Source organism: Impatiens glandulifera, chromosome 2, assembly GCF_907164915.1.
Source record: "Impatiens glandulifera chromosome 2, dImpGla2.1, whole genome shotgun sequence".
Classification (NCBI taxonomy): Eukaryota; Viridiplantae; Streptophyta; class Magnoliopsida; order Ericales; family Balsaminaceae; genus Impatiens; species Impatiens glandulifera.
The window spans coordinates 13,465,378-13,474,503 of NC_061863.1; the positions used below are offsets into that span (position 1 = coordinate 13,465,378).

General features: G+C 29.7%; 4 non-coding genes and 2 pseudogenes across 4 annotated transcripts; all 6 read right to left on the reverse strand.

The window, feature by feature from the left end:
- Positions 1-1,522: 1,522 nt before the first annotated feature.
- On the reverse strand, positions 1,523-1,606 carry LOC124928249. The gene has a single exon (XR_007098470.1). It is a non-coding gene; the product is annotated as a small nucleolar RNA R38 (small nucleolar RNA).
- Positions 1,607-2,187: 581 nt separating this feature from the next.
- On the reverse strand, positions 2,188-2,271 carry LOC124928251. The gene has a single exon (XR_007098472.1). It is a non-coding gene; the product is annotated as a small nucleolar RNA R38 (small nucleolar RNA).
- An 84-nt stretch (positions 2,272-2,355) lies between these two features.
- On the reverse strand, positions 2,356-2,443 carry LOC124928290 (annotated as a pseudogene).
- A 70-nt stretch (positions 2,444-2,513) lies between these two features.
- LOC124928255 lies at positions 2,514-2,596 on the reverse strand. Its single transcript, XR_007098476.1, has one exon. It is a non-coding gene; the product is annotated as a small nucleolar RNA R38 (small nucleolar RNA).
- Positions 2,597-2,620: 24 nt separating this feature from the next.
- On the reverse strand, positions 2,621-2,709 carry LOC124928284 (annotated as a pseudogene).
- A 97-nt stretch (positions 2,710-2,806) lies between these two features.
- LOC124928271 lies at positions 2,807-2,892 on the reverse strand. The gene has a single exon (XR_007098490.1). It is a non-coding gene; the product is annotated as a small nucleolar RNA snoR64a (small nucleolar RNA).
- Positions 2,893-9,126: the final 6,234 nt, after the last annotated feature.

The window sequence follows — 9,126 nt, forward strand, 5'->3', positions numbered from 1 at the left end:
AATTTTCTTGGTCCTAGGTCTCAGTCAGGATTGGGGATTCTCGGTTCTACCTCTCGTTCCTCGGTTTGCAGATTTACAATTTTTAATACATATCATGAAAACGTGATCTGTAAGTTGTTATTAACTCAACTGGATATAGGGATCTCAACCCCCAATCCTAGAATCGATCAATCGAGCCCTAAGACAATCAATTTTTCGAAATGATTTCTAAGACAAGATTTGTGAACTTTTGAATTATGTCATTTCATTGCCTAATTCTTGTTCCAACAGCTTCCAAATGGTGTTATAATCAAACATGACCGAAACAAGAACATTAATCAAACTTTGTAATAAGTTTCAAAATTAAAATTTGAAATTTTTTAGTTCGATCAAACATGACCGGAATGTATGTTATAAGATTTGAAATTTATGGTTAAAAAAACATTTATTATTCAATAATAACCATAGTCATCAGAATCACGATTGTCGGCACGTCTGCCAGGTTCGTGCTGATTAACAATCAGCACGATCACGATTTGAAATATTATTTTAAAATTATAAATATTATTATTAATTGGGATATGTCAAATTTAATGTTAAAAATTGTATATTTTTTAATATTAACCACTTAAATTTTTTTTATATAAATTATCAATATAATTTTTACTATTTAATTATATATTTATAAATTTAATGTTTTTATTTAAAATAATATGAATTTTTATTAACTTATTTTGAATATTAATAAATTATTTAAATTAAAAAATAAATTATATTAGTATATTTTCTATAAGTTTTTATTAGTATATAAATTTAATATTTATTTAAAAACAAAATAAGTAAATAAAAAATAAGAATTAATTATTTATTTTCTTATTTTATATTATTATTTATTTGTCTAATTTTTATCTATTAATTTATTCATTATTAAAATTTTAAAATTTAATCTATTAAATCTTTTATAACATTACTAAACCTAAAAATTAATATAATATTATTAAAAAATTAATTTTGATGATACCTTCAAAATTCTTATATTTCTAATGTCAGATTCTTTCTAATATTTTTTTATTTAGTATTTGACATCTCAATATTATAATTAATAATTTTAAAAAATGATATATAATATTATATTCTTTTAAATAACAAATAATAAGGTGAAGAAATATAGGTTTAAATTTGTGTTTTTAAATAAATATTTTTTATATTTTTTTTTAGTGAATTATGTTGTTGCCTCATATTTTAATTATCCCGAAAATGGTGTGAAAATTGGTTGTACTTAAATAAATTTATAATATTTTAATATAAATTAATTTATATTGTTTAAAATTTTTAATATAAAATAATTACTTATATTAAAAATTTAGAATGGACTAGTTCAAATTTATCAACAATTGCTTCAAATATTTTACAGCTCAGTTAATCTCAACTTTTAGTCATCATTGGAACACAAGAATTACATTAACATCCAATTGATGAACACTTTTGAAGCAATTTGAAAATATAGAACTAAAGAAAACCCAAATAAGTAGAGAAAAGAAAAACTCGTGTCAGATCACATTGAATTCATCACTTTATATATCAGACAGGGATAACTGTGAAATTCTGTATATCATCATCCTCAAAATGTAAAAATAACAAAACAAAACAGAGGAAAAAATAATCTTTTGAGATATTTAAAATTAAACCTTAGTAATTAAGGGTGCATTTAAATAATGGTCATAATGTAAAAATAATAACTAACGGTTTATTAAACCGTTAATTAGTTAGTAACTGATTAGTTAGTTTGGTTAATTAGTTAGTATTGAACTCTTATTCAAGGGAGATATGTAATTGTTTGAATAATAACTTTCGATTATACAAGATTACATTTCTACTTCTCCTTCTTCAAGATTTTAACACACGAAGAAAAATGAACACAAATCAAGATCATAACAATCAATTATAAAATACAATGAAACATCAGACATAGATGATCAAAACAATGAATTTAACCTATTGGATTATTGAAAACAAGATTGAAACTTTTCATAATCTTGTCTTTAAAGAGCATATAGCAATCCAGTAATAGCCAACCAAACAATTTGCAAATAATCATATTAACACTTATAGTTCAGGATCAAAATCATAGCTACAAAATCTTCTGCAACAAAAACTATACTTAACAAATAACAGATTATTAAAGGAAATGAAATAAAATTCGAAAAATTGAGAGTCAGATCACATTGGATTCAGCAAATACTTGCTCAGACAGGGATAACTGTGAATTATTATGTCTCATCATCCTCAACAAATTAAATTAATTTCATTTCATTCAAAACAAGTTCATAATGGTAATATAACCATTCATCAAAAGAAATTATAGATAAAAAATCAACCTCAGACCGTCCTAGTTCAAATTTATCAACATTTGCTGCAAATAATGTTTTACAGCTCAGTTAATCTCAACTTAGTCATCATAGGAACACAAGAACTGGATTCAACAGCCAATTAAAGGTATTGAAAGTTTGGAAAATTGAAAGAGAAACAAAAAAAGATAAGTCAGATCACATAGAATTCATCACTTTGTATATCAGACAGGGATAACTGTGAATTTTTCTGTATCATCATCCTAAAAACAATAAGAAAATACAAACAGAAAGCCTCAGACCGTCCTAGTTCAAGAATATTTCAACATAACAACAAGTAATATTTGAAGCTCTGTCAAATTAAATCTTAGTCATCACTGGCATAGAAATTAGATTGAACAACAACAGACAATAACAAACACTATAAGAACAGATGAAGAAAAGAAATGAGTAGTAACAAACACTACAAGAGAAAGAAAGCATCAGATCTTCCTATTCAAGAAGAAAATCACAATACCCACATAAAATCTTTGTAAAGGATTATGAGTACTCAACTTGAAAGTGATCATCATTTGAAACTCCTTCTAGACGGAAAGAAAATTTTAGACGCTTGGCGATGTGGGTTAATGAAAATGGCTACAGATGGTGTAAATAAAACCCTAGACGGTGTTATTGAAATGCTTCCGTTTGCACCAGTTTATATAGGGCTGAGAGAATTAGGAGCGGTTTAGAGGGTTTATGGGCCTCACTAATAAAACCCTAAAATTATTATTTTTATATAATATAATTATTATCATAACTTTAATTATATTTAATTTATATCTCTTATATTTTAATATTTATAAAATTTTAAATATTATATTAAATTATATTCCTATTATAAAAACAATAACTTTGTGAAACTTATTCAAATAAAAAAATTTGATAACTCATACATATCATAAAATAAGATAATTATAATATTTTTTATTCATTATGAAACTATTATAGTATAATTATTAAAATATTTTAAATTAATTATTTATTAATTAAATTTTTATAAAAAATAGTAAGTAATAATAACATTTATTATATTATACTTCTAATATAGCAAATCGTTAATAATTTTAAAATAAGATGATTGAAATAATTTTATTAATTATTAAGTTATTATATTATTGTTCGCGCCCTCCCATCGGTATCGACCTCTACTTCCGGTTTCTTTAACCTCCAATTTAAAAGTTAGATTGAACTGAGCTGGTTAAAGTTATAAAAATATATTCACAGTTTACACGCCAAAAATCTCTTTTAAATAAAATATTATTTAAGAAAATAATTTGTACAAAAATGTAGCTTTGACGCTTCGTTTAGAGATTTAAAAATAAATGTTTTGGTGTACGTATAAAAATGTAATAATGCCAGAATTTTCATAAGAGGTATGTTATTTAGTTATGCTCGGAAAATGGTTTTTGCGTTATGTTCTCCGCGTTCGTTGAAAACAGTTTTATTTTTTTAAAACCTAACTAGCTAAAGATTTATTTAGAACATTTATTTTCTCAAATTATTACTTTGGGGTCCTAAACAAGGATAAATTTGGATTATGTAAATAATTACTTAAAATTATTTAAAGGGCGTACATGCGATTGTGTGTTGTACAAGATTGAGTTAAAACTTTAAAAAATATTAAAAAAATGAGTTAAAGTTTAGAAATAAACATCAAACGGGGGCTTAGTCTAAATATTTGCATGGAAAATATCCCAGAAATATTTTGAAATCATTTTCATACCTCTCAAGATTATTTGAAAATGGATTGGAGTGCAAAATTACAAAAATAATTTTAGGTTTTGAAAATGGAACTAAACAGGCCTTAAGACCAAAGTCATAAGGCTTGGGTCCATTTTCATCGGTCGGGGACCGGAGAGGCGAGGTCTAAATTGAGGGAGCTCTTGGTCGAGGCTCGAGACCATTGGTCGAAGGATCGGAGTCCTAGGCTAGGGTTCCAAGGGCTCTCAGTCCTTGAATGAAATTACCAGTCTATGTGTAAAATCCTACCGGTCCTAGACTAGCCTAGGCAAAGTTTCTTGGTCAAGGTGTAGAAATCTCTCGATTTGGGGCTAGCTTTGGGATGAGATTTTCGGTCTTGGGTTTGGGAGGCTCGATCCCAAGGCTGGACTACTCCGTCCTAAGACTTGGGTATCGGTCCTAGGCGAAAATCCCCGGTCGGATTTTTTGGTCCTAGTTCAAGAACACTAGTCTTGAGGCTTTGTCCTAACTCAAGAATATCGGTCATTGATCTCAGTCCAAGTCAATTTTCTCGGTTCTTGGTCACAGTCATGATCGGGATGTATGTAATATCATTTGAAATTAATTTGTTATGCAACTATTTGAATCAAAATTCAAACTTAAAAGCTTTAGAACGCGAATTTCAAAATTTTCAGATTTTCAAATCAAATTTGAGTTTTTTTTATTGGGGTTGCATTGATGAAATTTCTTTCGACAAAAAACTTGAAAATCATTTAAGGACTGATCTCGACTATAAAAAGTACATAATTAAACCCTAAATAAGATCAACCTGATCGAACTTAAAAAAAATCAAGTTTGAATCACAACTTGAATTATTGATGGTTTGGAAGCTTACTTGTGATTAAAAAATACTCCTGTGATCTTAAGAAGTCTTTTTAAAACTCTAGATCGAAGCTTGGAGAACTGGAGCAGTTTCTTCAAAAACTAGTCGTTGGAGCTTTAATAGAAATATTCAAATAGGCCATAATTATTGGATTTTGTTCGATGGATCAGAAGATGAAGACCTAAGGAGTATTTATACTCGAGCTAGGTCGGTTTCGAAGCCGAATTCGTGCTCAACTTGGCTTCTGAAACCTTATACTTTGATTTTTATTATGTCCTCGCAAGCCTAGTTCTAGGGTAGGGTTTGAATTCTCATCCTAGGGGAATTGAAGGCGATGGAGAGACGTGCACGTTGGAAAAGTTTAGAGGGATAAGGATGAGTAATAGTAGAGATCAATTTTTTGGAAGGTCGTCGGCGTCCATCGCGTTTTTCCGGCATTCGTCCAGTCTCGGCGAAGAAGACGCTCAAAACAACATCGTTTCATTTAAATGAAATGCATCGTTTCGTTTTGTTGGTCGCTTGGTCATTCCGTTAGTGTCCTGACTAACGGACGTCTCTTCCTCTACTACGACCCGGGTGCACGCTTCATTGGTTACAACTGGTGTGTGGAACATCTTGGCGCGTTGGAAGAATCCCATGCGCTCATTTGATAGCCACAAATCCTAGTGCAAACTTTGAACATAATTTCTAACCCTCATGATTATTAGTTTTATTTTTAATAAAAATGTTATTTGAAATCGAATTTTTAACCCTTTCTTGCGTTTTTTCTTCACTAAATAAATACACAAAAATATTTTTTGGAAACATAATAAAAATTATGTCCATATTGTTTTATTTTTGGGTATTTTGAGGTACTTAATTAATTATTTTAAGGCACAAACTATACATAATATATGTTTAAAATCACAATTAAATTATTTAACCCCTTTTTGGGATTATTTTGGGTAAAATAATTACAATATTTTAACCCCAAGTTATTTTTAAAATTTTAATTAATTAAACTAAATTAGGGTTTAATTATCACAAAAAAGTTGTACGTGCCCTCCGTCGGTACTGACCCCTACGTCCGGTTCCTCTAGTTTTTTTAGGTTCTAATTTAAAAATAAGACCAGACTGAGTTGGTCGAAGGTATAAAAATATAGCCCCGGTTTATATGCCAAAAATCTCTTTAAATAAAACATTATTTTGGAAAATGATTTATACAAAAATGTAGCTTTGGCGCTTCGTTAGAGATTTAAAAATAAATCTTTTAGTGTATGTATAAAAACTTAATAACACCAGAGTTTTCATAAAGGGTTTATTATACAACGCTTGGAAAAGGGCTTTCGCGATATATTCTCCTTGCCCGTTAAGAAAGCCGGTACTCCTCTTTCCAAAGCAAACTGGACTTGAGCTTCATGATTATCTCTTGGTGCAATTGACATAGTTATGATTCCTCTTGACATTAGATATGCAACCCAACTAACCTAAAGAATAATGCCCCATTTATAAATTAAAGACATGTTTGTTGTCCATAATTACCTTGACTTATCCAAACTAGGTCAGGCTTAAATTCTGTTAACTTCCTAGGCATCATCAATCAATGGATATTGAAGATAATTTTGTTAGATTCTTTAGTCTAGATCTTTAATCCTTAAATCTATATTCTTAATACTCTATGTTGACAAATTGAGATAAACATATGTTGTGGAAACGTACCTGAATCTGAACATTAAGTCGTTCTTCGTTATTCTCTTCTTCTTGATCTTCTATTGATCTTGGATCTTCTTGTTCTGGATCTGAATCTTGATCGGAATGTGGATCTTCTTGTTCTGGATCTGGACCTGGATCAGAATGTCTGATGTGGGTGGAGTTTAAGTCTTCCAACCATATATCGATAGCCATTCTTGAGTGTTCTTGAGAGATGAACATAAACCTTATTATTAGATGAGAAAAACAAATCGGTAGGCTATCTATATGGGTTTGGGACCTAGCCCTAATATACCCATTTATTATTCGGCCCATCAACGAAATAATAAGGTATTTTTACTTCTACACAAATATATCCTCACATTTATTATAGATCTCTAAATAAGTCCCATAATCTTTATATTTTAATAAATCATTTTAATTGGGCTTTAATCATTATTATTATTATGATGACAACTAATATACAATTATTAAATAATATATGTACCCAAATATTGAAAATAATTCTAACAAATTCATGTAAAATTTATAGAGGTATTAGTTTTGTAATTATTTATAAAAAAATAAAATAAAATTTATTTAAGTATTATAATTTTAAAACCATTTATTAATAAATTAAAAATTAAAAATTAAAATAAAACATCATTTTTATGTGAATTATCCAAACAACAATGGAGTTACTTTGTTGTAAAGGTGGTTGAATCTGTTCAGAGGGATAGGTTGTCTGGCTAGACCTTCCAGCCATGCATTCTTATCTTCCCACATACATACTAGCGATTTGGTTAACTTTTGATCTCTTCTTTTGGCTATTTATGGGAACAACTTGAACATATTTCTTCCCTTTTTCTGCTTCTTTCTTGAGGGCATTATCGTAACCCTCTCCGGCACTAGTAAGATATTCTAGATAACGGTACTTGGTTCCTAACAAATTCTTTGTATATTGAACATTCATGTCGACATTCAACATGTCAACTTGAGCATGTTCACTTGGTAGCTCATCCATTTCAGACGCGGTGTCTTTCCATCTGTTCACATAGATTTCAAATGTTTCACTAGTTCCTTTCCGAATCAAACGCATCTTTCTTTCTAACTTGTCAATTTTCACAAACATGGCAAACCGACTAATGAAAACATTTGTCTATTCCTCCACAGTTTGATACTACGCAATCTTCTCACGATTATTCCACTCTATAGCGATATAGAGTCAAATACTCAAAGAATAGTCGTGTCATCGTGACCTCCACTAACTTGTAAGGCATGATGTTCATGATATACTCGTTCATAAAGTTTGATAGGTCTTTCTTCCTAGCGTAAGGCAGATTCAACAATTTCAATCCATGAGGTATATTAGTGTTTCTAGCCGCTTCCATACTATTGTCTCCACGATTTCAACAGCTCTATGGGTGCTCCTATCTATGGGTTCATTCAATTTCATCAAAATCTAGGCTTGTATTTCTATCATATGATCCATTTATTTGATGTGATGTAAGCATCTCCTGAATCGACATGTCCATCAATAGATCCAAATAGTTTGGACAGATCCAAATAGTTTGATCTTGAGTTCTCACGTTGTCTTTGCTTTCGCGTTTGCCTCTATGACTTCAGTGTCTAGGTATAACTATATGCATACACACAATTACATATAAATAGTATCAATATAACGAACAAAAGACTTTGCAACGTGGTTTTGTTGCTCGACAACACAAGACGAAACAATGGCTGGGTAGAATTAACATTTTGGATTTTGTTCTAAAGCGTGGAAGGGCTTAAGAGAGAGTTGTTCCACCAACAATGAAAGGACAAAACAGTCGAGGTAAGAGACTCTCAATTGGATGTACCTTCACCTCCAATATAAAACTCCTCATTTTCAAGAGTAGAGAATGTTCGAAAGAAAGAGAGGGTTAACTCAGGTTTTTTCCTAGAGTATATACTTATCGAATAAATCAAACAGAGCCTCAAAGAATGGGTTGGGATGCTCATCCACATTGACAAACCCTAACACGTAAAATATATATGTGTATAGATAGGCTTTGTCCAACAACATATACTTTATACTATCTTCACATTTGAGCCTCAAACTCATTCAATTATAACAAGTAAGTGTATTTTGGGGAAGAACATTAAAGCATAAAGTAGGTGTTAAAATTAGGCCAAAATTGATTTTCAAGCTAAGTGTTAATATTTTCAATAGTCGCTAAAAAACTCTGCATTTAAAAATAAAATTGTGAGGGGTCAAATTTACGTGATAAAAAATTTAACATTAAAAATAATATTGTACATGACTTCATAACCTATCATCACTGGAATGATATTAGAATATTTAATGAGATGTTTTGATAGTCTATTTAGAGTTTTTCAATTTTTATTAATCTCACGAATATAGAGTCGTCACCTAATTTTAATAAAATTAGAAAAATAATATAGGGTATGCACGCTATAATTAAGGATTTTTTCGAGTTCGGTGCTTAGTTGCGTTTGGAAAAAGATCACATGACCCAAAACACC